General features: G+C 43.6%; 1 protein-coding gene across 1 annotated transcript in view; it reads left to right on the plus strand.

Annotated features, from left to right (window-relative positions):
* The window catches only part of LOC126543595 (uncharacterized), a 123,240-nt gene that overhangs the window by 10,856 nt on the left and 84,689 nt on the right, over nucleotides 1-27,695 (plus strand). The window contains exon 2 of the mRNA XM_055077762.1: nucleotides 25,099-25,272. The gene's annotated coding sequence lies outside the window, so the exon portion shown is untranslated. The remainder of the gene's footprint in view (nucleotides 1-25,098; nucleotides 25,273-27,695) is intronic.

The raw sequence follows: 27,695 nt of genomic DNA on the forward strand, positions 1-27,695 counted from the left end.
AGGACCCTGCCGCAGGTTCTCATCTTTCATCACTTTGCATCTTTCATCAAGTCACGCGTATGGGTAAACAACGCCATAAATCACACACGGCAAACAAGGACGCAAACTAGTGAGAACTCCTGGTGGCGGCCCGGCGTGCCGGCGCATCTATCTTACGCAACGGTGTTCCTCTATATACGAGGGCGAATCAATCAAAGTCTCTTCCCCTACCTTTTTTATTAGGCAACGTACGGAACACACAGCTGGGTAATTACAAATATATGTACTACTCCACGTACCTTGCACTGTTTTTCCAGGTAGCCCGCGACACCGGTTCTGAGATATGTCCCATCGCAGTACTAAATTTTACATGCCCCTGTGCTAGAATTCGTCGTAACGTGGGCTCACCGAACGCTCGTTGTCATGGCCTTCACGGCCTTTTGCGAACTCGCAACACCATGAATCACCTCACACACCTAAAGGCGAGGCACCTTTTCCCATACGTACCCTAATAAAAATTCTTATAGAAAGTCTATAGACTACCTATGTATATTTCTTGAGACTAGTCTATTGACAGTCTATATGCATGGCCTTACACTTTTTATAGACTTGTCTGTCAAAAGTCTGAGTCTATAGACTGTCTACCGATTAATCAAAATTCACGTTTGTAGACAATTTTCTGCAGAATGTCTATAGACAAAAGTGTATAGGCTTAAGAGGAAGCTTTAGCTCGAGTGCTCCTATCTAAATACATGTAAAATCAGAATTCGTTTTTCTCAGCAACCACAGCACCAAATTTGACGAGGTTTGTTGCATTTAAAAGACAAACTTAAGATCTAATGACTGTTGGTTTCGAATTTTTGAGTTAGGTCGTCAATTTTTTATTAAAAATTGGCAAAAATTGAAAATTTTCAGTAAACGAAACTATCAAGTTTACAACTCTGTTACTCAACCACTGAAAATGATAATACAATTCTGTGAATTGCATCTAATAGTACATCTAAAGCGGACAAAACTGATATGTTACACATAAATATAAAAAAAAATTTATCGTAGGGAAATACAACTTTTGCAAAACCGTTGTAACCAACGTAACAAATTCACGTAAAATGTAAAATGACATAATGAATTTGTCCGCTTTGAATGATCTAATGGATGCCGTTTACACAACCGCGATATCAGTTCTTGATGCAGAGCTATGAATTTGTAAACATCGTGCTTCTATTTTTTTCAAACGGTCAAATATTTGAAAATTGTTTTAAGAAAATTCAAGCCCTAAATCGAAATTCCGCTTCCAACAGTCACTAGAATTGAACTTTTTATCTCAAATGCCACAAATTTCATAAAAATCGGTCCAGAGGTTATCTCATAAAAACGTTTTTGCGTTTTACATGTATTTGAATAGGCCGCGTCGGAGTTGGGCCCGAGCTAAAGCTTCCTCTTAACAGTTCTACTTTTGTAGACTGAAGTCTGTAGATTGTCTATAGAAAAATGTCTATTAATTATCTATAGACTAATGCTATAGACCCGTCTATAGACATTCCATGGACCTACGGTCTTACACTTTTATAGACAAGTCTATAAAATGTCGAAGACTATCGACACTCTATATACTGTCTATAGATTAATGAAGGTTCACGTTTGCAGACAAATGTCTGCATAATGTCTATATACAAAAGTGTATAGGGTTCTACAACTCTATTTGTGCAGACTGAAGTCTATGGAACGTCTATAGATAAATATCGATAGATAATTTATAGACATTTCTAGTCTATAGACAAACGTGAAATTTCGTTAGTCTGTAGACACTATAGAGTCAGACAATATATACATTAGTCTATAGATTGCCTATTGACAATTCCTGAATACTAGTCTATAGCTAATACATAGACGTTATTTGTCGACTATTGTCGATAGAAGGTGACCCCGCTAACATAAATTCAGTGAAGCTGTTCAACGAAGAATAATGTAAAAAAAAGGTGGTGCAGTAAGATCTGAATTTAAGGGCTCAAGTGTTGAGCCGTCAGAAGTCTGAGCTGTAGGTCTTGTTATAATGGTATATTTTGCATCGTGTTTATTCAAATATTTTATTTTCGCTGACTATCTTGACTAAAATAGCCGAGATCGATACCCTATATACTAGCTATATAAACCCCATTTTTCCAACTAAGTTTCGATTATATCTAAACCCTCCCTTTTGGGGTCGTTAATCAGCAATCTATTGGAAATGTCTAAAAATGTACTGCATCCAGCATGCGTATTGGAACGTGCCTAGGGAACTGCGCATCGAAAATTATGCATGCGGATGGAACTAGTCGAAAAATCTCAAATGCATCTAGCCGTGAATCTTTATGCAAGACTGCATGAGCATTTGTGCAAGAGAACATTTAAGAAATATTACAGCTGCATGCAATGCATCGGGTTGAACGAAATCTGCTAGCTATTTGCTATCTACAGGTTAGGTAACATTTCTGTTTACATATGGCGGCAGAAAAATGTTGAATGTTTATTATGTATGTTGGCGTGTTGCTTCTCATCTACACTTATGTGTTAATGTCGACAGCTTAATAATGCTCCTTAACCAGCTGCGTTTTTATATGTTGCATAAACAGAAAAAATTGAAGCAAATTCACTAGTGCTGAGCCATGTAGGGTAAAAAAGAAACAAGTGCACCGATATTGAATTACCTGTTTTTATTTCGCGATATATTCTTCTTCTCAGAATGCAGGTCTTACGCTATGATCGAACGAGGCTATTTACAGATTTACAGACTCGTTCCCCTTGGCAAGCAGGGTCGCCAGGCCGCCCTTGACCTTCGTGTCATATGTTCCAAAGGTACTGCAAGTGTATGTTCCAAATAACTAGATCCAACAATGTCAGGCAAAAATAACAATTGTGTATTCCTTGTACCGTCATTAAGGAGCTTAATATATTTACTCAAACCACTTAATACACAATGCGGTTTAACTATGCCTGATGGCTACTAGTGAACATAAATCAGTACAATTATGCAATGTTTCATTTCATGGCATCACCATCATCATCATCAGCCTGTTCTATGTCCACTGCAGGACGAAGGCCTCTCCCCGCGATCTCCAGTTACCCCTGTCCTGCGCCAACTGATTCCAACTAGCGTCCGCGAATTTCCTAATTTCATCGGCATGATGAAAAATTAAACTGCCACAACTGCTTCTGGTGCTGCAGCAACAGTATGTTGCCATTATGAAAAGTTCATATATGACACATTACTGTAATTATCCCAAATTATCTCTTTATCATTGCTGCGACAAGGTTGCCCAGTTGGACTGTCTGTGCATATTTTGGCTGGAAATTAAATATGCCCACTCAGAGTGATATGCTCAGGAGCGTGACTGGAGTATTTACAATATCATGCCAAAGATTGTAAATTATTTTCCTTGATACACATTTAAATGTCTTTCTCATACCCTTAAATGAATGCATCATTGGTCATCACTTGAAAAGAAGGCAGGTGGACTGACTGTATTGATATGGTCACTTGTTAATTTCTTACGGATAATATGGCTTCTTGGGCATGCTGACACGGTTGCAAGTGAGGTATGCCACATGAGCACACCAAATACCACGCGAGCATTTTCTGTGTCATGGCACGACAAGTATGCACCTCCTGGGAAACAAAACTGAAACTATAGTTCGAATAAATGCAATCACAGTAAATCATTTAGAGTGCTCTCAAACATGAGTACGTTTTCTAGGGTTTTAAGATTTAGGTCTTTTACTTAAAGCAAAAAATGAGTAAAAAATGCCGTGTCAGTAGGCTTCACTGATTTTTTTTTCAGTAAATGGGACCAATCTGTCTCAATTTTTTGTGAGGTGAAAAGTTTTAAAAATGTCTTTAACAGAGAGGTTCTCTGGAAACCTCGTATGGCATATAACAAGACAGCATGCCTCCTTTGACATTTTCAAATTTCCTCATCTTTTTCCAAGTCTCCCCTGGCTGTTTTCATGAAAATTTGCTTAAAGTCATAACACCTGCAGCTTAAGTGCAAAAAAAAAGATATTGTGGTTTAATGCTTGCCAAGTACGGCCAGTCCGTAATATATAGATAAAATGAATAACACGTCAGTCACTTGACATGCAGTATTAGCTTCAACTGAATCGAATCCTTTGTTTAATAAAGCTGACAAGGGCTTGGGCAGATTTGGAATTCATGGCAACACGAGCACAGCACGGAAGACAAGGACACAGAAAGGCACACACGTAAAGTAGATGCCACAATGTGAGGTAAAAACTATTCATGAGTTATTTTTACGGTTCATTAGTAGCTTTATGTATAATTTGCTCTCATTACTTATGCCTCTAGTTAACTTGGTTTACCTCTGACTAAATATAGCATGCCAATACGAATCAGTACTATTATAATGTTGCATCATATTACAATATGATGAGCTGTTAGACAACCGTAATGGTTGGTGGTGCCAGTAACTGTACGCTTCGTTTCAAGACAGGTTCATATGACACATAGTGTACTTACCAAAATAAGAAACAAATGCGAGAATCCCAAACGACTCCTATAATAGTTGCTGAAACAAAGATACGCGACTGGACTGTGCACATTTTTCGGGGCGCACTTTCGGTAGAATGCTATTTATAGTAATGACTTTCGCTGTTTGCCGCTTCATGCTCCTATGCGCAGACCTCGATGCATTCACAACGCACGCAGTTTCATGCGCATTCATGCTCAAACTCCGGCATTTAACTCATCACCACTACCTAGAGCTATTGCACATTGGAACGGTCTCCTGGATCACATTGCATCCATCTCCAATTGTGAAACATTCCGTGATAACCTGAATTTGTTGCGTGTTATTGTGCGTGTTATTGTTGTATAACGATGTTGCACTTGTCTTGTTACTGTTAATTACTGTTGCCCCTCTTACTCAATGCCCTTCAATGGGCCTGTAAAGTATTGTGGATAAATAAAAAAAAATCTTGTTCTTTTCTATGTTGTACAGCGCATGTAGTATACAGTCTGTTCGAGACCACGGCAGTGATGCAACAGTAATGAAAACCGGAACACTTATTGCGAACGACAAGCGCTTCATACCACGCACGATGCAAATCTGCGCCAGCAGCTGCCTACCGAATAACAGCACGTAAACTACACAACGCCGAACGCCGAAGCATTGAAAGGCGCTTAACGCTTTTCGAATAGCCCGGAAAATAACTTCTGCTGCTAAACTGCTCATAAAAGAGTCCCTCCCCCCCCCCCCCCCCCCCTAAAAAAGAAAGAAGTCTTCCAAGTATCGTCAAAGAATGCTTTCAGTTTGAAACATGTAAATGCGCTTGCCTGAGCGACTGTTTTATTGTTCTTTATTTTCTTCGCGACTAAGTTGCGAAGCTGCGAGTGACCGAGCTTATCGCAGGTTTCGTGCTCCTAAAGCTTTTGCGGTTGCATGTATTCAGATTAGATTCCAGCAGCCTTAAAAATACTGCTTCTTTTACCATATCCGAAAACGGCAGCGCACGCACTGCTGATGCACGCCCCGCAAACACGGCCTTTCAACCTAGTACGCTGGCATTCATTCAACTATACGTATTTGTTGGAAAATTCCTCACGCTAACACAATTCTGAGGTATATACGTAAAGGGTTTGTCGAGAATTTCACTAGACATGCGGCGCAGTGTTCATGGCAGCCTGATCGAGCACCACGAAATGAGTTCTACCGACACTGGCCGCTCAACACACACAATCCACTTGATGGCTGCACAGTATGAAGTTAAAACATGGTGTATTTCCTTTTTTTTTTACGCACATCAACTATGACGCTAATATCAACAACCGTGAGCGATCGTTTGCCGTAAAACATTCCATATAGTAGAAGCGAGAACAACAGCGCGTTATAAAATCATGTAAACGACAAACCGACACTATCTATGCCCGAGTCGCCTACGCTACGTGCAGCCGGTTCGCGCTACGATATGCGCTCACCTAGTCATAAGCTATTGACGGCAAACATCTTTGCTAAAACTCACCGTTCACTGTAGTTGACGTCTGATGCCACAGTGAAGACACGCATACAAGGACGCCAAGGTACAGGCAGACACCGCACACCTCTGGAAGAACCGTTTACGTGCCTGGCACATTCGTTGAGCATTCAAACTGGTGCGGGCAGAGGCGCACGATCGTTGCTGCCATTGAGCATGCGCAGGTGCTCAGGGCGACGAGGGTGTGCGTGCTCCGAGAAGTCCCAGCTTCTTTTGCTTTTCCGTTTTATGTCGTCTTTTTCATGGATGAAGGAAATGCGCTGGCACGTTGTATTACAAACGCTGTGGGCTATCGTAATGGAACTGGAACGCACACTTGGATGAATGCGTTGTTTGTAAAAACCGTTACAGGGTCCGTCGGGCGCTTGCATTAGTGCCAACGACGATGAGTAATACAGTGCACTTCTAGCATATCTTCAAGCGTTATGCCAAACGGGATAGCCGCACACATGTTAGCGCAAATTTGCTGTTCCGATGAAAGCTCAAAGCAATCACAGCAATGACGTACGCATATGCGCGGTCGCGCAGGCATACCGCCTGCGAAGAACTGGGTGGGCTCAGAGGACCTGGCACATAATTTAAGTGAGTGAGAAAGTTTGATGAGTTATAGCGCAGGATATCAGTCATGTTATTGATGCGGCCGAAATATGACAACAACGAGAAAAGTATCTGGGAATCGGACTTTCTCAGCTACAAACATTACGAGCCTCTGCGCGGTTAGCTGGATGCCTCTTTTGAATCCACTTGTAGTTAAAATTGGCGTTCTTAACATGTGTTATGACGACTGGATGGGCATTTTGTTTTCTTTATTCTACTGGCGCAATATTCATGCTATGACAACTGTGAAGACTGCCTTAGGATTGCCGAGAGCAACTGCGTAGATCATATTATGTGGTCAACAAACGCGGACGTATACAGTATGTGTATACTAAAGGCTACAAATAGGATCTAAAACAATATCAGCAGTATACAACTTCAGAGGCTTATATCCAACATAGCTCCGTATTATCCACGGGTACCTACGCTTTGTTACAGTGTAAACGGGTCGAGCTGAGATTAACGAAACCTGTCTATAGTCAGTATATAGACGGCATGTAAACCTGAAGCAATAAGACATTTACAGTATCTGCTGCTTTCAAGTTCATCTCACACCTTACCCCAATCGGTATACGGGCTGTTCGCTCAAATTAAGACGATCTTTGATGACGTCCCACCCTATGGCCTTCATCGGCCATAGGAAAACATGTAGGAAACCATGGAGATAATTTTAATTTCAAAGCAGCATACAGAGTGTTTAACCTAATCTGACCCAAACTTTAAAATATGAAAATGCTCCGCAGCTGGAGGGAACCAAGGTAATCTTGTTTGCCGTCGCTTGGAGATACTCAGATTATTTTTTGCATTCCCCTGACTAGATATTATTCTTAATTAATCAACTTCTCAATTAATAAAATTAGATGAGAAGTCTCAATGAGGAACTTGAAGTGCGACATGAGAAACTCCCGAGAGAGCTTTCTGTTGCTCAACAAGCGCGCCTAAAAGGGGATTACCGAGCGTTAAAGAAGCCCGCCAGTAGACGCAATGCTCCTTGAGAGGCCAGTCGCGCAGGAGTACATATTATATATATATATATATATATATATATATATATATATATATATATGTGTGTGTGTGTGTGTGTGAAGAAAGTTGTAGACTGGAAATAGGCAAAATTAAATGTACATTATATCGACTTTTGCATATATACAATCTATAAAGTGGAAGTAGGTGAAAATAATCAACACCTTATCGACGCTCAACTATAGACAGTCTATAGACAAAGAATCAATAAGGATAAACGGAAGCTGTATCGAAGTTTATCTACCGGTAGAATGAGACGAAAAGAAAGAAGCATCATATCGAATTTTCTTCTATAGACCGACTATAGAATGGGCCTAGACAAAAAAAAGTAGGAACCTTATCAACTTGTATCTACCGCCAACCTATAAACTGGGAGCATACAAAAATAATGAACACGTGATTGACTCCCATCTCTAGACAGTCTTAACACCAAGAATGAACAACAATAAATAGAGACTGTATAGACTTTTGTATATAGGTAGTCTATAGAGTGGAAGCAGACAAAAAGAAACGAACACCTTATCAACTTTTGTCTGTAGACCGTATATAGAATGCGAGTAGAGAAAAAGAAACAGAAGAGTTATCGACTCGTCTATAGACAGTCTATAGACGAAGAATGAGCAAAAATAAATAGAGACTACATCAACTTTCGCCTATAGGTAGTCCATAGAGGGGAAGTAGACAAAAAGAAACAAACACCGCGTCAACTTTCTTCTATAGACCACCTATAGAACGCGAGTGGACAAAAGAAATAGAAACTTTATCCACTTTCGTCTATAGACAGTCTGTAGACTTTGTATCAACAAATGACCAAATCTCTAGAAAGGCAAGGTCGTCTAAAAAAGACTCTACAGACTTTCTACAGACAATCTAAACTCATCTTGTAAGGCAGGGCTGCCTTTCCTTGTGGATTTCGATGGGCGTTCGTGCCTTGCTCCGTAGAAAACGAATCACACTTCGTTGCTCGTACGCCGTGGGCGTGTGAAACACAAACACAATCTTCAATTGACAACGACGTCGAACCGCGGCGCTACCGCGGCTCGGCGCCATTGTCAAATAAAGGCGGGCCTGTACAAGAAAGGTCCACCACCGGGAATCGATACGTTGACTTCTCGTTTACAGCTGCAGTTTGGCTAAAAATAAAAATAGGGGCAAAGACTTCCTGATCGTACTACAAGGCACCTTGCGATGCAACGGCCCGCTGTTGACAGCAGCGCCGGCACACAGTCCGTCGAGTGGTGCAAGTGGTGGTACATCCGATTGCTCATCGCGAGTCAAGGGCGCCCAGGGATATGATAAGAAATAAACTGCGGCATGCTCTTCACACGATTGGTCGGCTCATGCTCGAGGTCAGGAGACCAAGTGTTGTCTACCTTGCCCTTTCGCCGTGTCAGCAATCACACGAAGGATCTTGTCTGTCGTGCCGTGTCGGGCCGTGGGATCTCATTTCTTTTTCTCACCCCTAACGACTGTTGGTGTTGACACTGACGTGACAAATGAAAGCGTCACAGCTCCAACTGGCTGATGACCACCTTTTTTTGTCCCGTAGAGCTTCCTTTTCAGTAACTGTAGCTGGAGTTTTCTACCGCGATAACTAGAGGGAACTCCGGTGGAGCGGTCGTCCAGCTGCCATAGTAATATGACGGGTGCCTTGCGTGTCCAATATTTGGGCTTCTTGCTTCAAATAGTCTTTTCGCGGTATTTACAATGATTTACCTTTTCTAAATTTTCAAGCGATCATTAATTTGTGGAAGTATGAAGGCAATAGGCTTCTATGCACTGCATTTTGTCCATATACCATATGAATGATGAGTTTAGTGCGTGGATTTGTCTGCTATTTGTGCTTCTCGCTTTGAGCGTTCCCCTGCCTTTATTTATAGTGGTTTTCCTTTATAAATTTTCGAGCAATCGCATATATTTTTTACACGCATAAAGGCCATAAGTTTCAGTGCACGAGAATAAAGAAGCGTGATATTCATAGCACAGTATCTGGTCGAAAACTATCAATTTTCAAATCCACAAAGCCGTTTGAATCCAGAAGGACGATGTTCAGGCAAATACAAGCAGTAACTGTCATTCCCGTGCAGGCTGTACGGCCACGCTTGCAGCTCCCGTAGACACTAGCGCCACCTTTATTAATTCTTCGCAAAAAAAAATCTCTATGCCTACCACTTCCGTTCACGGCGTGCACACATCTTCTGCGCGACAAGTTTGTACTACTTCTGCCGAGTTACGGCACTGGAAGAACCCACGATTGCGAGTAAATTGAACCTCGTTGCAAATTCCGTGTGGCTTCAGACAACTTCAGTATACACAGCAACGCTACAGACTATAGGGGTGTACGAATAGTTGATGCTTTCGAATGACGAATCGAATAGTGTCATATTCGATTCGGTATTCGAATGCAATAGTCACGTTCAAAGTACAAGCATTCTCACAAGTGTACGAACGTTTCACAGTCGTCAACCTCGCTCAACGTAATACAGTGTACTCTCACTTGAGTGAACTTCAAGGGACCCAAGAAAATAGTTCACTTAACTGAAAGTTCGCTAAACTGAATATTCACTAGAATATGGAACAGCATAGGTCAGAGCAGACATCGAGTCAAAAGTGTGCTATGAAATTTATCTAGTTATGTACATCAATATATACGAAGTGCGTAAAAGTTACGTTGCTGCACATCTCATTTCGTCATAAAAATCTAATTTTCATTTGCACTGGTGCTCTTAAAGTGCAAGAGGTAACAAAACTGTCCGGAGAGTCGATGTATTTGTGCACTTCCTCTCGCACAGTCTGTTGCTGAGACACGAAGTCTCGCAACTTTCCAAGGTAGCCTACAGTCTCGGCTAGAATTGCAGGGTTCGAATCTGCCTCTGCCAGTGCATCCTCCTCGTCACACTCTTCTTCTTCGGGACTATAACACTGGAATCAATTTCCAGATCTGATAGCTCAGCACACGTAACCAGCTCACTGTCACTCTGCACTTAGCCGCCGCTGGAGGGGCGATTTGGAGGCGGCGGGCGTCGGCTACGCCAGGCCTGCAGAGCGCAAAGCTTCGTTGAGCTGATTTCAAAAATGAGCCCGGGTTCGCTGATCAAGTTCGTTCAACTGAAATATTCGCTTTTCAGAAATTCGTTTAACTGAAAGATTTTTGCATTGAATGCATAGGAAAACTGCCGGGGATTTTCTAGAATTTCGTTATTCTGAAATATTTGTTAAACCGACGTTCGTGCAACTGAGAGTTTACTCTACAATGAATCTCATCTCTGCGGCAACAGCAGCCATACAACTGGAGACGTTACGTAGCGGGGGAGATTACGTCGCTCAGGCAGTCAGACTTGACTCGCCAAACCACGTTCATCCGCGCTCCGCGAAGTCTTCTGCAGTACGCGAACAAACTGCATATTTGTTCCTAAGGCTCCATCCGTGGTTTTAATAAGCAAGGCTTCGTAATTTGCGACCTAGTGGAACAATTATTAACATTGTTAACAATGCAGGATGCGAACATCGGACGCGAACAGCTGTTCAATTTTCACAGACTACCAGAAAAGCAGCCAATATTAAATATGATTTGATTTTCTTTCGGTGCTGTTTGATTCTCTTTCGATCCAGTCAAAAAGTAAAATTTATATTTAAGCTTCAAGCAGAGACTCGTGTCACAGAAGGTCGATGTTGGAACTGTGATGCATCCAGAGAGCTTGTCTGGGCTCTTGAATTTTTGTTTTGTTGCTAGGGGCTCGGCGAAAATAATACACACCTGTGCAAGTTGGTTGCACGAATTCGTTGTGCTGTGGCAGATTTGTCTTAGAAATGTTTAATCTTACTGCAAGGATATTGTGAATAATATTGATAAAACTATTGCAAATATATTTATACGCGTATCAATAATGTGAACAATAAATTTTGTTATAATAAATGACATGCTAAGTCAACATGTGCTGTTCATCCATATATAATATCCTAACGCACGACAAGCTATACTTGTATACGTTCTTATTATAAGGTGTCTTGAGTAAATTGGCGCTAAAAGGCTGAATTAGCTGGTGGAGCATTTCACTCAGCTTTGCCCAGTGTGTTCAGCTCAAACTTTCATCATAGAGCGCAGCTTTTAGGCGCCGTTCCTTGGTTGACCACCAGCGTAACCGCGCGAACGTGCTCATGCCACTGCTCGTGCGTTCGCCCTCGTCGTCTTCGACAGCTGGCTCCGATACCGCTCATCATGCCAGCGTTCCCATACTGGCCTTCCCACTGCGAAAGCACTGACGGCACTGGTCCACTGCAAGTCGGTGCGGTGATTTCGGTCTTGAATTTTTTGCCTCCGTATATTGCCAAATAAAAACCCGTGTCAAGCTGCGCTCAAATTTCGCACTAGGCAGTATCGTAATAGCCGGACATTCTGTCTTTTTGCATTCTTTCTTTCTTTCTTTCTTCATTTGACGGTGAATTGTTCTTACTTTTCTTCGGCGCATCTCGATAGTGAAGCAGACAGCCCGGCGAGTAAATTAAGGGAACTTTTTTAGGATCAAGTTTCCGGGAAAAGAAGACGGGGCCAACATCCGAGCTCAATGTGGCAAAAGCGAATGGCAGTGACGTAGGTGGCGCTGAAGGGAAAGCGAATGAGGAGGCACTACATTTCCGCTTCCGGAAACAACCACCGTCAAAGGTCACATTGAAATACAAGCCCGAAGGCCAGCGAGGCCACGCAAAAGCTGAAAACCTATAGGAGTGTTTCGCCATTGTTCCCCCGATAAGCACTAGAGGGTCACTTTCCAGGCTAGACGGGTGTGCGGGGGAGAGGGAAGTTCGCAATTCGACTCCAACGTTTTGTCCAGAAGACTCGACTGATCATTCTTTTTTTTATGGTTTTGTGAGTTGAGAGAACAAAAAAAAAAACAAAGGAAGCCCCTTTTGCACTGTGAGTGTGCGGCAACAGGGTGAAACCAGTTTCGCAACGCCGTGCTTCTTCCAAGCATTCCAAATCCCAGGGATCAAGCAACACTTTGGCCCTGACCTGATATCCTCTGCAAACGTAATTTTCGGTGCAACTTCCCAACAAAGAGTTTCCGATTACCTCCTGTAACTGGCCACCGAATTTTTTTAGAGATTTGTTTTCAAAGAAAAAAAAGACGACGTGCTGAGAGAAGACGCCCACAGTGCTGTCTTTTGTATGCCTGTTTCTGCCGCCATCTCTCATCTAATGCGTTGTGATCAACCTATTACGCAAGGCCAAATACACTCAATAGTCCGTTTTAGTTACTGAAACAATCTCATTGAATAGGCGTATAGTGAAGTTCGAGAGGATAAGGGAACATATCCGCTAGTGTCTAGGCTCGCTAGTATCCTTATCAGACTTGCCCTAATTAAAACACCGCCATGGTTGTTTTCATAAGTCGACGCTGAGCCACAGGGAATTACACCACACGCCCTCGCAACCGCGTTCCAAAGACAGTCAGAGTAATTAAGACAAACAGCGTGACAGAAATTTCGTGATGTTTCATGAATAACCCATATTAAAAAGGAAAAGGCGTACCGCTCCCAACGTGCATATTCACTGATAATATAGGACGTGCATGTACATAGAAGATTTTTCACAGCGTGTCTGCGATCTCTGTGTGAGATTATTAAACATAGGTGATTCGAGGCGGAATGGTAATTTTTTTTTGCTGGCCGAGATTTACGAAACGGGACATCAAAATTTGAGCAACAAGCACTAGCACGATACTTTTTTAACAGACTGTCACCAATAGTTGGTATCAGCCGTCGCATAGGGGTATACTGCGCATTTAACCCGCACTCAAAGCATAACCTTTCGCTAGAATCTCTGTGCATTGCCTCCCCCTTCCCCTCCCCGAACACCGAAGAAATAAACATTCAAGATTTGCGGCTAGTCGACTTGCTCTTGTCTTCAACACTTTATCCCGCTGTATTTTAAAGCGGCGGACTTAGAGGCGGAGTTCCCCCTCTTTGGAGTCATCATCTTCTGGCCTAAATGCGTGGCTTGATGCCGAAGGCAGTCTGCAACGCCTCGTGTTAAAGCGCTGGTTGTCATGGGAGCAGAATGCGATAAAGTGGCACGTGACCCATGCGCTGTACTTTTTAAAGAGCGGCTATGGCGAGAGAGACGCATGCGCGTAATCATGGCCTGATTATCAGCGCATTAGGCTGGAATGCTTGAAGACAGAAGCAGGCTTCTTCCCTCGGTACCGCGTTTCCTTATAGCTTTACAGGCAAACTCCAACAACGTTGAAGTTATCTAACCGAGAAGTCGAGGTGTGTTCTGCGATCGCGTCACAGTGGGCACGAAATCGCAAGTTTGGAAGAGAAACGAGACATAGAACGGACTTGTACACGTAGAAAAAAAAGAAGAAAAGCGGGAAGCGGGTTACAATTGCAATTACTCCTTTAAAAAATTATTTGATAATAGTTATCGATGTATGTACAAGGAAATTAAATTAATGTTCTCTAGACAGCAACAGAGTACTTTAACGTTACTTCTCTCATTAGTTTTATTAACATTGCGCAAACGCAGTAACTAGAACGAGCTGGCCTGGCTTTTTAAATGCCTACTCTGAAGCCGTTAAAACATTCATCTTCACTAAAATCTGCCTTTCGAAACTTCATTCCATTATCTTCTCTCGTCATGCGGCGAGGACAGCTGGCAGCGACACCGAAAGCTCATTCGGTGAGCTCACTGGAGGGCAGAGTTGCGTATCATCGCGCGAACATCTTGCTCACAAAATTGTTGATACTAGATTCCACGATCCTGGCGTATAGTTTCTCTATTATGGACAGCGCTCCATTGTTGCTGGGGCTAGGGCAAGGCGCTCCGAATAGTGCCAGTGAAAAACTTTCAAACCGGTATTATAAAACAAATGGAAGCGCCCGAGTGTTTCTTTCTACATCAAATAAGTCATGCACTTCTCTGAATTTAAGCGAAGAAGAGATGAACAGAAGACTTGATCTCCTGTGAAGGACGTGCTTCCAGGAAACAGGAAGGGGAATATATTAGGAGTGCAAGATGAGAAGAATAGTGTGTAAGTATGCAGGCTTGCCATGTTCATGTGACTGATGTGGAGCGCCGGGACGCTGATTGTGGGCAGGAGGTAACACATGCACATGTTTCCATGTTAGGAGGACGAGGCTTTGGCAAGCTGTCGCTAGCAGCGTACACCTTGCTCCCCCTCCCCCTTTTTTTGGAATTGAAATAAACGTTATTGAAATGCTGTCATCACTCTGGATTCGGTAGTTCACGCCAAATTTAAGTATTTCTAGGCTGCTTAGCTCGTCAGAGATTGATTCGCCAAGGATGTAACTGGTTACATTGAATTGGTTACTGAAAAGAATGAATTAAATTTAGTGGATGTTACCGAGTAACCGGAGTAGTCTTTAAACTATAAAATTACGAGAAAAACGTAAGTGAATACATGTAACTTTATACATGCCACTCGTTACGTATTTAGAAGTCTGACATAGAAGCGTCGCTTCGTTAAAAGACGGCGTGAAAAGCCAGCCGAGATGCGCGCAGATATCGAGACGCCACGATCTAAGTATGCCAAAGAATTATGTGTGGCTAGCCTAGCTTATTGTTTTGTTTTTTTAGCAGGGCACAGTAACAATAAGTGGAATAGCAGGGCATATATATTTGCTGCTCATTCTGAGGGCCTGTCTCTAAACTGGAGGAAGGTACAATTTAAAAGGTTATGCTTTTGAACGCTAGCTCACTTTAATTATGTAATTGGTACACACCTATAATATCCTCAGTTGAAATGTGCATTGGTGGAGTTTTAAATTTTGGGCGTTTTGGCAATCATGGCGCAATACCTAACCTGCCCTGCATTTATGAAGCCTGGCCAGTAAAAAAATACATTTTGTCTCGGATGTCCTATTTCCGGCAATCTCGTGTGGGCTGCCGGATACGCGTCTAATATAACGGGCAACGCGTTTTCCAAACTCGACGTCACAGTAATCGGGCATGCAGTTTTTGTTTTCTTCTCGATAGGTCTCCCTAAAGCCGCAGCTACTTAAACATATTAAAGACACTGACACAGCCCCAGCATAGTAATTTTGAGAATTCTAGCAATTGTCTCCATCGAAGTGCGCTGACGATCTTAATACTGACCTCAAGTATGTTTACTGTGCAACAGGCAAAAGCAAGCCAGCAGCACATAAACTTGACGACTGACACTTCTCCATTCATACAAAAAGTGGATTTTTTTGTTACTCTTGGTACACGTACACGGTGGCAGAAACACGGCCAAATTGCTGGTGAAGTTGGCCATGAAGCGTCTGGGGCTCTGGCTCTTAAAACATCGATAAAATGGGAGAGAGTTAAGCTAGGGGCAATTTTACGTCGAAATCCGAAACGAGTAATAGCTTTTTTTTACACGTGCCAAGCGTCGACTCAGATAAGCTAATTCTCGGAAGATACCACTGATGGAGCATGCACACTTAAGTTACTTTCATTGTTTGCTGGGCATCTTCGACGCCCGCGCAAACAACAGTGAAAAGAAAATACGTGTGTGTGCTTCGTCAGTGGCACTGTCTATGAAAGAATTAAGTTGTGAAACTCGAGGCTTGGATTGTGTACTCAAAAATGAACGACCCGTCTCCCTTTCCGCCGTAATTTCCCCTCACCTCCCACCCCCAGCACCTCCCCCACACACATACACAATATCGGCTGTTTCTTGACCTAGCCGTACTGTGTCGCAAAATCCATCAGTTAAAGCCATCATGGACCGTCCGCATTTTAGGTGTCTCTTGTCTATGTTGTCCGTGGTAACCTAAGAACTACAGGCAAGCTCCACCCACAAAAAGAGAAAAAAAAACGTAGTGCACCTGTTATTCGCCTCTGAAGCTACCGGGATTGATACCGAGCACTTCCAACAAATGTGATGAGGCTTATTGGATTCATCGAACGGCAGCCAGAAACCCAGCGGCAGCAACGAGAGTACGGTTGGATGGGAAAACTGGGCGCTAGGCGCGCGATCGCGATGGGACTTTCTAATGAATTGTTCTTCTTCGTGACAATTAAAGTAGCCTTCTGCATAAAACATGAACATATAATTTTGGCTAAGACGCATCTCTAGAAGATAGCGTTTTGGTTATGGTATGGTGAAATATATTTGCGAGATTGTCGAGAGCTTATTTTCTTTGAATTAGCCAGAAAGGGTGTGCCTATGCCTATCTTCGGTTAATCATTCAGAATGGGTATGTCCTAGTACAATTCCTACACACGTAAAACATTAAATTTCGTGTGAGCTTGCAGATATCTCTAAACCGCACCGACTTGTTAACATAATGGTAAAAATATGTTTCCCGGCTGTCTTTTTTTCCACATTGTTCCAAGCGAAGCGTTTTTTGGCTCAGAAGTGGCATTGTCGTGGTCACGCAAAAGCACAGTTGCTCCCAGAGCATAGCAATTACGCGAAAAGGCGGTTTGATGAGTTGACAGCTGCGCCGGCGCCGGAGCGTGAGCCATTAGCTAGGATTTCAGCTGCATAGGCGCGCGCTCACGCCACGGGCGCAGCGAATCAAAGCCGTTTCGCTTCAGCCGGAGAGAGAGAATGAAGAAAGGGTATCCTGCGCCCTACGCCCCCGGCTTCCTTTCCGTTCAGTCTCAGAAAATGGATGGGACGGCCACGCGTTGTGTGTTCCCCCTGAAGAACGGGTAGCGTTCAACGAGCGGCGTTGAGAACTAGCCCGTGAAAGATCTCGCTGTCGGCTCGCCGACCCAACCGTTAAAGCCGCCCGGCCCAGGCAATCTGACAGCACTCGAGGAAGATTTCGTGCTGAGGGAACGAGAGGCCGAAACAATCCGGCACCGTTACTTGTGTGTTACCTAACTCTGGCGAAGGTCAGGTACACGGAGGACAAGCTTCGCTAGCCTCCATTTCTTGGTGAGGGAAGGGTTGGTAAATTTTTTATGTAGCCTTTTCGGTATGTGGCATTGGGTATGTGCCCGTTCTTGGCCAATCGTCCCAAACGGGTTTGTCTCAGTCTCAGACAAGAAGAGGATAATCTGTGAATGTTGCTCCATACGTTTCGGACTTTCTGTGCACTCACCTGTCCTCACTATTTGCCCCTTAACTTACGTCATACATCCTTTTCCTCCTACTGACGTCGCTGCGCATTCGTCTCACCACCCATCCGCCTTAATTGGAAAAAGGAAGGAAAAAGTAGAGAAGGAAAGGCAGGGAGGTTAACCAGTTTAGCGTAACCGGCTTGCTACCCTACACATGGGAGAGGGATGGGGGCGATGAAAGATGGGGAAGGGGGAGAGAGAGAGAGAGAGAGCACATAGCACAGCACACAAACATCGTCCGGTAGAGTCCATCAATTGGAGTTTGCGTTTCGCAATAGCTTGTGAACTTGGATAATCCAGTGCATAACCATAAAGATAGCATGACTCTAAAAGCGTGGCCTTTATGGTAGACAAAAAAAAAACATTACACTAGATTACTCGTCAGACAGGAATAAAGGAAACAAAATTGTACATGTATCGAAATTGGTTGAGAAGCCTGTAATAAGCCGATTTTCTAAAGCTTTGCTTCACATTGATTCCAGCATGTGCGGTGAATCTCTACGTTTGACTTTGTTTTCTTTCAGAGTTTGACGAAACGTGTATTCCAGCTAATGCGAGGCTCGGCGTTGAGCTCGACGACCGCTATAGCTAAATCTCGAAGTTTCCTACGCCTAAAAGACGTAAGAAGAATGCTATGCATTATAAAACAATGCTTTACCGACGTAGATGGACGAAATATTTTTTGCCAACTTTGTTTTTGCATGTTTGCATTCTTCTGTGAATAATGCAACCTGCGTGTCTTTAATTTTCTGTTACTGCGTGTATGACCTTGCTTTAGTTTCGTCATTGTGGCCTGTCATCTTGCTGTTCCTTCTTTTCTTACCTTCTTCTGATCTTCAACTTCCTTTTCTATGCCCCCTTACTAAAGACAAAGGAGGAGGAGTAGATTTTTATGAAGAGAAAGGAAGAGAGGTTGGCGTGGATAGCGTCTCGCGAGCTTGGTACTCATCACTGGGGTAAGGGAAAGTGGGAGATACAGGGAAAGGTAGTTGGCAGGTGATTATGATACGGTACAATAAGCTACTATGTACATGTCCGATATGCGGATGCGCGCGCTAGGCACAATACATGCAGGAATAATCTTATCGACACAATATCGCGCAAACACACTTCGCACCGTCTTCATGTCTCACGGGTCCTAGAGACGACCGTCTAAGCCACTTCCAGATAGAAAGTTCAAGAGTGATTTTACGTTGAGTTGGGCATGGTCAACTCTTCTCCACGTGCCAGAATATTTTCATCCAGAAAGGGATGGGAGTCCGAGCTTTGAACACTAGACTGAACTGTCCTTCGTTCGGCCGCATATTGAGGGCACACGCAAAGTATGTGAGCTATTGTGTCGGGAGCGTGTTACATTCACTCCAAAAGAGTAGGCAGGCATTCTGCCCCTGTTGGTGGCAGTTGCCAGCCTTCTTTTGTCCTATTTCCTTCTTTGTGTGTGTTTTTTTATTTGATAATAATAATAATAATAACTCTGCAGTCTGCAATTTCGCCTCAAATAGCTGTGCCAATGATCTTTATGCCTATTTCGCACCAGTTCTGTCAGAAAAAAATCATATTCGGCACTTTTTTATATTTTCACTTGAAACTAGGAGATAAACCCCGAACACACTGCTCGTTTTCTTGCATGATGAAATACGGTGAGCTTACCGCCATAGCAGGGGCGTAGCCAGGGGTGGGGGGCTTATGGGGCTTCAGCCTCCCTCCCACGAAATATTTTCGTGCTGTCCATGTACCGCCGACCAAAGAAACCCCCGGCGCCGGAGATCATTCTGGATTTTGTCTAGAACGTCTTTTTCTCGCTCGAAAAGCCATTTCACCACGAAAATTGCGAACTCGGGCTGGATTTTGCGGCAACGCCCATGCACCGGGAGTCACATAAGGCAAGCAGCCCCATCCGTACACAAAGTTTCAAGGAAGTTTTGATGGCGAGCGGGCTCGCCACGGCATGTCGCGTAGGCCGCGGAATCAACACTCTATCATGGAATCTACGGAGCACGTGGATGTCAATTCCGAAACTTTATGGGTATAAAGTTCTCATAAACCTTTGACGTGGAAGGTGCATTGACATTTCCAAACGAGTGCCTTAGATTTTCAAGTGAGGAACTTTGTAAGCTTAATGGTCCCATAAATAATTGACGCCAAAGGTTCATTAACTTTTCCAAAGTCGTACATCGGGCCATACAACGAGACAAGCCAAATCAACACACTATCAGACAAGTTGACAAAGCCCGCAGCGAGGCCCGATGAGACGAAGCGTTGTGGTGGTTCATTCGTGCCACCATGTCAAATAAAAAAAAAAATATCACCATTTTTTTTTGCCTGCGCCAAAGCATCCAGTGAAGACACTAAAGCCAGCCAAGGTTGCTACGTTCTTATTTATTTTTTCTGCTTTGACTTTTAACCGCGAGGACACATTGACGCTCTTCAAGTTTTTTGTTCTCGCTCCCCTACCTACACGCTCCCAGAGCCAGCCAGAGCGCATGCGTTTTTCTCGTGTTGCCGCGACCACCGCGTGGAGCATTTCGGTGCGCGTCAGGTTTTCTCTGGCCGAATGCATTTTCGCCTGGCAGATTTTTGGACGCTTTCTAGCTAGCAGACGAGAAAAAGAAACAATGGTCGCTCGCCGCCATCACTGTGGGGACTAGATGGATTGCCGTTCGCTTGAGCGCAACCTATGCAGAAAGTCTTGTCTCGCCGGTGTAGGATACCGAGCAGTATGCGCATGGTTCTTGGTGGACCAAGCGTCTCGTATTTTCTTCGATGTTCCTTTAACACCCACATTAGTTCCCCAAAGTAGGCATTCGATTGTGACCAACATAGTTTCCTTTGCTTTTTTTTTTTTCATTACTGTGCCCCCGCTCCACAAAAGGAAAAAAAAGAACGTTGTTGCGGCGCAGCGAATTGTGGCATGGTGAAAGTTCTATTTTGTTACTTCTTTTGCGGAAAGTAATGGGCCACGGGACGCTTCAGCTGCCGGATACTCTTATTAAATTATTTCGATAGCAATTATATGGACACTCTAGGCGCATTCCTGCCGTCGCCGTCGCCCTCATGTTCCGCATAATGTCCAAGGGCGATAACATCGTGACCGCGCGCCGCATGCTGTATGTGCGAGTGAAAGCGTGTGGGGGGTGGGGGGGAATGGGTGAGCCGACAATGGTGGCTCAGTCTTGTGTGCGCAAGGGAGAAAAGTGAGGAGCAAGCGCGCCTCCTTCCGTCGCGCGTGATACATCGGGGGGAGTGGATGGAATGGGCGCGGGATCTAGAATTTTGTGAATCTGTGATTGCGCAACATGTTTATTTGCCTTGTTTGACCCATTATATACTGTGACTTCTTTTAGATACGTAGATTTATTCGACACTTATACGAAATGCTTAGATATCTTGTTGCGAGGTTTTGTGCATACGTGAAGTGAACTTTGTTTCCAGTGGCACTTTCTTGCCCTTTATCAAACTGCATCTTCGCATTTGTATATTCCATTGTATCTGCGCATTTACAATGTACGAGGGCGAGTCAAATGAAAGTGAGCCTACCCACCCTTCGCAATTATGGTTCTGTTCATTATCTGCAAGGCCTGCGCGTAGCACACAGGCATCTCTCATTTACAAAAGTCACACGCAGATGTGAGGATAAATGTTCTTTAATGCGCTCATATACTGGGTTGAACATGGTTGCGTGACGTAATGGATGCTCCAGAAGTTGAGCAGCATGGTGCCGTGAGGTTTTTGACAGCTGAAGGTGTTTCCCAAAACGAAATTAGTCACCGTATGGCTGCCGTGTACATTGAACAGTGCATTTCATTGGCCACTGTGAAGCGTTAAAACAAACGGTTCAATGACGGACGTGAAAGTTGCAAAGACGATCCCAGACCGGACCAAAGCCATCGTGCAATCACCCCTAACAAAATTGCAAAGGTTGATGAGCTGATGACACAAGAACGGAGGATAAGCATTGATGAACTGGCAGAGCATGTGAACATCAGTCACGGTTCGGTTCACCGTCACCATTCACGCCATAATTTATGAACATCTCGGTTATCGGTTCTCAAGTAATCAAGTAATAGTGTAGCTCCAATTTAGAAACAGCCTGAAAATGAAATTACCAATGTCAAAGTGACACTTGCCTTTAGAAACAAATCAAGTCAGCGTAATAATGACATTGAAATGGCTGTGAACGTTCGACCAATGCCATTTTCATGAACATATTCCCGATAAGTCTTGCTTACGCAATGAAATACGACAGTTATACCTGTAAGAAGTTTGATTGGACTTTTGAGTACGATAAGGTACTGAGAGTTCAATGCTATTTAGGCTATCTCAGAACGGAGTTTAAATGGTTCCAGCATTTGATAATGCAACGATTTCGTAAAGCCACACCCAACAGATCGTTGGGTGTGGCTGATTAAAATAATTTATCCGCACCTCGCCCTCACCCGCAGATTGAATACAGCAAGCTGATTGTGTTTTCAAATGCGGGTATAGCTATTCCAACAAACTGGACATTATAGCGAAAGCTTATTTTGGTAAGGGGTCAACTACACAGCGCCAGTCCTTTTCCAAATTCCACACGGCGTCCGTTACAAGAGAAAATCTTCGCTGCCCAAGCAGGGGATACGTAGTAAAAGAAAGCACTACTTACCAGGCCGCTTAACTGAGAAAGGAAATTTAGCTTCAGCTGTAGTTTTCTTGGTATTTGCAGTGTGCAGCCGACAGTGCCTGTTTCCAGGGGGGGTGGCATTCTTTGCCCCCTCACACACTGTCAAAAGTTGGGGGAAGGTGCCCCCCCACTCCTGCCCCCTCAGTAAATATACCTATTTGTGCAGTGCTCTCGTCGCATAGTTGGCTTTAAGCGAGGGGCAGCATGAAGGTCAATTCACTCGCTGCTGCTGCCGCACTTCCTCTGACCAGCATTTTGACAGCGAGTTTCCGCGGTCATCGAGTCACATGTGTTCATGTATGCGTGTGTGCGCACGACACCACGCTTGTTAATTTAGTTAGTGAGGCAGCGTTTACAAGTTAACACGACTAATAACGCTACTGTCATTACTTCGCGCAGCTGTCACACAGTTTCCTATCGCCATCGATGATTGGCTTTTCGGGCGAAATTGAGACATTCTTAATGTAGCGCTTCTAATTAGCACAGAAGCGTGAATATATTGTTACAAATTGCACTTTTCGTTCTTTCCTCTTTCGAAAGAATAAAGTGTTGTAGCCTACATAACTCGGCACATAGGGGAGCATAGAAGATAGCGGCTATATGACACTTTCTAATATTAATTGTCCATTTTTTTGCAATGGCTCAATCTGATGCAACTGCGTTAAACTTCGCACAGACATCTTGCATAACGTTCCCCTTTGTTAGCTATATTCGACTCCGATAGCTAGTTAAAATTAATTAGCGATTTTTGTTAATTAATTGATTACGCATTTCATTTTATTTTGCAAGTAATGTCCGCCTCTTCGAGTAGACCAGCTCATGAACTAGAAATTCTGATATCTGCGACAGGAAATTAAAAAAATACATTTTGAGAGTGGTCGCGCTGAAACACCCTGTATATGCACCACGACTAACATATTCCTTAGAGCAGAGAGTGGTAAAGCAAGTGCACGCGTTGTACATCGCATAAAATTTGAGGAAGTCGACTATTTATTATAATTTTCTAAGCCCACCATTAATGTTGACGCTTTAAACTTTTAACGTCAGCAGTTTAAACGGAACGCGTAAGGCCAAAATATAAAATTTCCGCCATATTTGGTCCTACCAGAGAAACGGTGAAATTTTTAAAGCGTTTCATATAACGCCTTTAAACGTGGATGAAAAACGAGGGTTCACCAACATCAATTTACATCTTAACGACACAAACACTTTAAAAAATTGCCCACAGTTTCTAAATATATAACCATCGTGAGTGATCTAGCGTTTTTTTTTTCATAAACCGTAAAAGCTTGCATATAGCGCTTTCATGCACTTTAGGCGGCATTAACAGCTTCGCTCTAAAAGGGAGCTCACTTAGCGCTACCAGTAGGCGGACACACGGAAAAGTTCCATGTTAAAACGCCGTACTTTGAGGAAGATTTGCAAATCGGATGAAGCTAATAACACGTCATTGCCTGGCAGCGTTTGCATAATTTGCTGTACTACTTCCCAATAGTGTCTGGCTCTCTGCTATGAGTAGCGGCACAGATTAAGCTTGTTTGTTTGCTTGCTACCGAAAAGAAAAATATCTCTTTCCAATGCCCCGTAAGTTGAAGTTCCGGAGATTAAAAGGAAACGCATAAAACTGAGGCTTGTGTTTCCAGCTTGTCGCTAATTGAACTTGGAGATGTTGTGCGCCACGCAGTCGCTCTGTGACGTAGACCTGCGCATTATAACCGGAATACGAGGGGCCTACCAGCAAGCGTAGGAGTGGCCGCATGATAAATTTGTACGAAGGACGACATGCACCGGAGATGCATCAACTGCTGCACTGCGATGACTCGATTGGAGCGTCGCTCGTACGTGGACTGAAGAGCTTACTTTCGCGTAACAGTCTCCCGCGCAAGGCCACTCCATCCGGCCGTCCAATTATGGTGAAAGAAGAGCTGGGCAAACCGAGGGAGCATCGGACGATGTTTTCCCCGACTTTCACGAGTACGCGGCGGCGTCCACGAGTGGAGGAGCTGCGTGATGGCCTGGGGTTCTTGGGATGATCGCATTGTGGCCGAAGGCCACCGGCAACACAGTCCTGTGCGGCTGACCGGACATTTCCGTAAACGTGCGCGTGGACGTGTCATCTGTTGTGGTCGCTGAATGTGAGACACGGGGAGTGCTCTGCATGAATGAGACGGTGCCTCTTTGGCTGTGGCTTGAGTCTCTTAAGAAATCTGCGAAGTATTTTCAAAACTAAGGAACAGCTTTATCGACCTTGACCAGTAAACTTTGCATATGATTGCATTAGTAGGCTAGGAGGCGCGTGTATTTTGCGTTTCGAATATTCTTTGAAATTCTGAAAAAGGAGGTAACGTTAGAAATAGTTCCAGCTCAAATTTGATGTTTTCATCAAATATGGATTGTTTTCAAGTCTAAAACGGCTCGAGACAGTTGACTAGCCGCGTAAAGATCCTTACATAGGCTCCATACAACAGTGACCTTTACTATACAGTCGAAAATATAATAGATCAGTTGAAAAATAACAAGCCGTACATAAAATGAACAGTCTACAAACCAGTTAACGATATAATATTCACCATATATTCACCATAGGAACCATATCTATATTGATTGCTGTGACCCACGAGTTCTCATTTCACGCGATATATTAGAAGTGTATATGACACAGGAAAGTATTGCAGACAAGATGACACAACATGCTGATCACTTCCGTGATTTTTTTTTTCTCCTTTCGCAGAAAGCCGTACGGAAACTTTTGATCAGGAAAAAAAAAGGTGGCCAACTTGACATGCCTAAAGAGACGAGATCGAGCGCTAAACCGGAATCTTCTCTCCGGATTTCCTCTGCCCCCACGCGGAGGCAGCGCTGGCTCCGAACGTGCAGCAACTGCGACGACTGAGCTGTCACGAAGGTCAGTTGAAGAAGCTCATTACATTAAGCTTCACTTCAGAGGTGGCCATTTTCCCACCTAATCATCTATGCGGTGAGCGTGCCAAAATCGTGATCTCTATACGAGGAACGCCGTGTTGGGGGGGGGGGGGGGGGGGACTTCGGATTAATTTTGACTGTCACCTGAGGTTCCTTAACGTGCACCCAATGCACGATACGCAAGCGTTATTGCATTTCGAGCTCATGAAAATGCAGCCGTCAGGTCGGGAAACAAACCCACGCCCTCGAGCTCATCAGCACACAACGCCGTTGCCAGTAAGCCATCACGACAACTAACGCCACTTTATCACAGCATCCGAATAGCTCAGTATGAATGTACAACGTAGGCGAATATAGAGGAAAGAAAAAAATACAGTGAAAGTATTGCGTGAGAACTATTAGAACTTCAAAAGTGTATGATCAGAAATGTCAAGCAGCAGAAGCTTGATGTGGGCGAGTTGGTTTAATGTATTTGAAGAAAAGAGCGCTACAAATACGCGGACTAAAAGAAGAACATGTACCACGGACAGGCACTACAACTAAAAGTTTATTTGAAGAAACGGGATTTATACAAATAGAAACAAGAAAAGCACAACCATGACTTCACGACCTCTCTATTGCAGCAGAAAAGCAATCTATTTTTCGGTAAGTGTCACTGACGGCCAGCTAAAGGCGCAATGTTAATCTTCAGCGCACCGTGTAAACCGGCCAAGATTTGCCCTATGCTGACAAAGGCAAAACCAGAAGCATGCTCTAAGAAGCATTCAACGCTGTGCACGGAATGCACTAGAAATGTCGTATATGAGACACCCCTAAGCTGCAACCAGGTTTAAACCAGCAAACGATATAAACCAGGTTTATATCGTTCAAACCAGACGGTGTTACAATGAAATGGCGCGTGAGCACAATTGGGCCGTAAGTAACAATGCGGGGGTCCATATATAGCTGAACATTGTAAATGTCGGCAATGCCATCCGTATCTTCGTCACACGAGGTTTCTGGCACGTTCTAGAGATAGACTAGAAACAGAGATATTAGAAGCTTTCTACACTTCAAAGTCCGAAGCCACGTGCATTAGCTGCCCGTTAGTGGTACTTGCCGAAAAAGAGATTGCTTTTCTAATGCGATAGAAAGGTCGTAAAGTCACGGTTGTGCTTTTCTTGTTTCTATGTACATAAATCCTGTTTCTTCATATAAACGTTTAGTTGGTAGCGCCTGTCCGTCGTACATGTTCTTCTTTTAGACTAAAAGAGAGATATTAGAAGCTTTGTACACTTCAAAGTCCGAAGCCACGTGCATTAGCTGCCCGTTAGTGGTACTTGCCGAAAAAGAGATTGCTTTTCTAATGCGATAGAGAGGTCGTAAAGTCACGGTTCTGCTTTTCTTGTTTCTATGTACATAAATCCTGTTTCTTCAAATAAACGTTTAGTTGGTAGCGACTGTCCGTCGTACATATTCTTCTTTTAGACCGCGTCTTTGTAGCCCTCATCTCTTTTCTTGAAGTATGATAAGAAAGAAATGAAGTAATGATAAAAAGAAGGGAATATAGGTGTCGCAAGAGGGAAGTCCGAAAAATGAAACGCTTTTTCTATCCTAATGACGTACATTTTCAGGTCTGTGTCTGATGGAAGATTTTTTTCGTTCGTTACCACACGATGTATGAACGATGTGTCGTGCGCTGCCGCAGACCGAATTGATCGCAACTTGCAATAATCCCACAGGGTCTTCAAAGTTTGACTTCACGGCAGTTATTTAGTAAAAGCGCTATGCTAGCTACTGAAAACCTGCTTGCAATGGCATCGTTGGTGCTTTGTCGGACACAATTTTCGCGACAAATTAGAGTCACTAAACACACATTTAACAAATAATCCTTAGTTATTTTTGGGCTATTACCTTTACTCTATAAGTTTGTAGCTGGAACGCTAGGGCGATCCCCTATCTGAGAGCACCTTCACCGTCTTTCATTCTCCTCTATGGCTTTCGTTGCGAGGGTATCGTCCTCACATTTAACCCTCGGACGGCTAATTTCGCATTAAAGAGCCTGAGTCTCGACTTAATGTCAAGCCCGCATTGCCGCCTAGCTTACTGCGTGTAGTACATCTTTTGAAAGCTGGGTGAAGCTAATACCAGCTGCGCTCTTCTACCCAACAGGTGAGAACAAGCGATGACTGACTTTTTACGTTTATCTCACGTTGACGCTTATCGTTGCGATGCCTGCTTGTCCCGCCTGTGAGTGTGTTTTTGCTGCTGCTTGGCTCTCCCGGCTGGTGGTATTTTTAACGTCCCAATTTCTTGCTCTCTTTCTCTTTTATACAAGATAACACACGAAATAATTGCATTCCGGACTAAGACATGTTAAACGGCAACACAAGGCCGGAGCAAACTGTGGCTCTCGTTGTATTTGGA

This window comes from Dermacentor andersoni, chromosome 10 (assembly GCF_023375885.2).
Source record: "Dermacentor andersoni chromosome 10, qqDerAnde1_hic_scaffold, whole genome shotgun sequence".
Classification (NCBI taxonomy): domain Eukaryota; kingdom Metazoa; phylum Arthropoda; class Arachnida; order Ixodida; family Ixodidae; genus Dermacentor; species Dermacentor andersoni.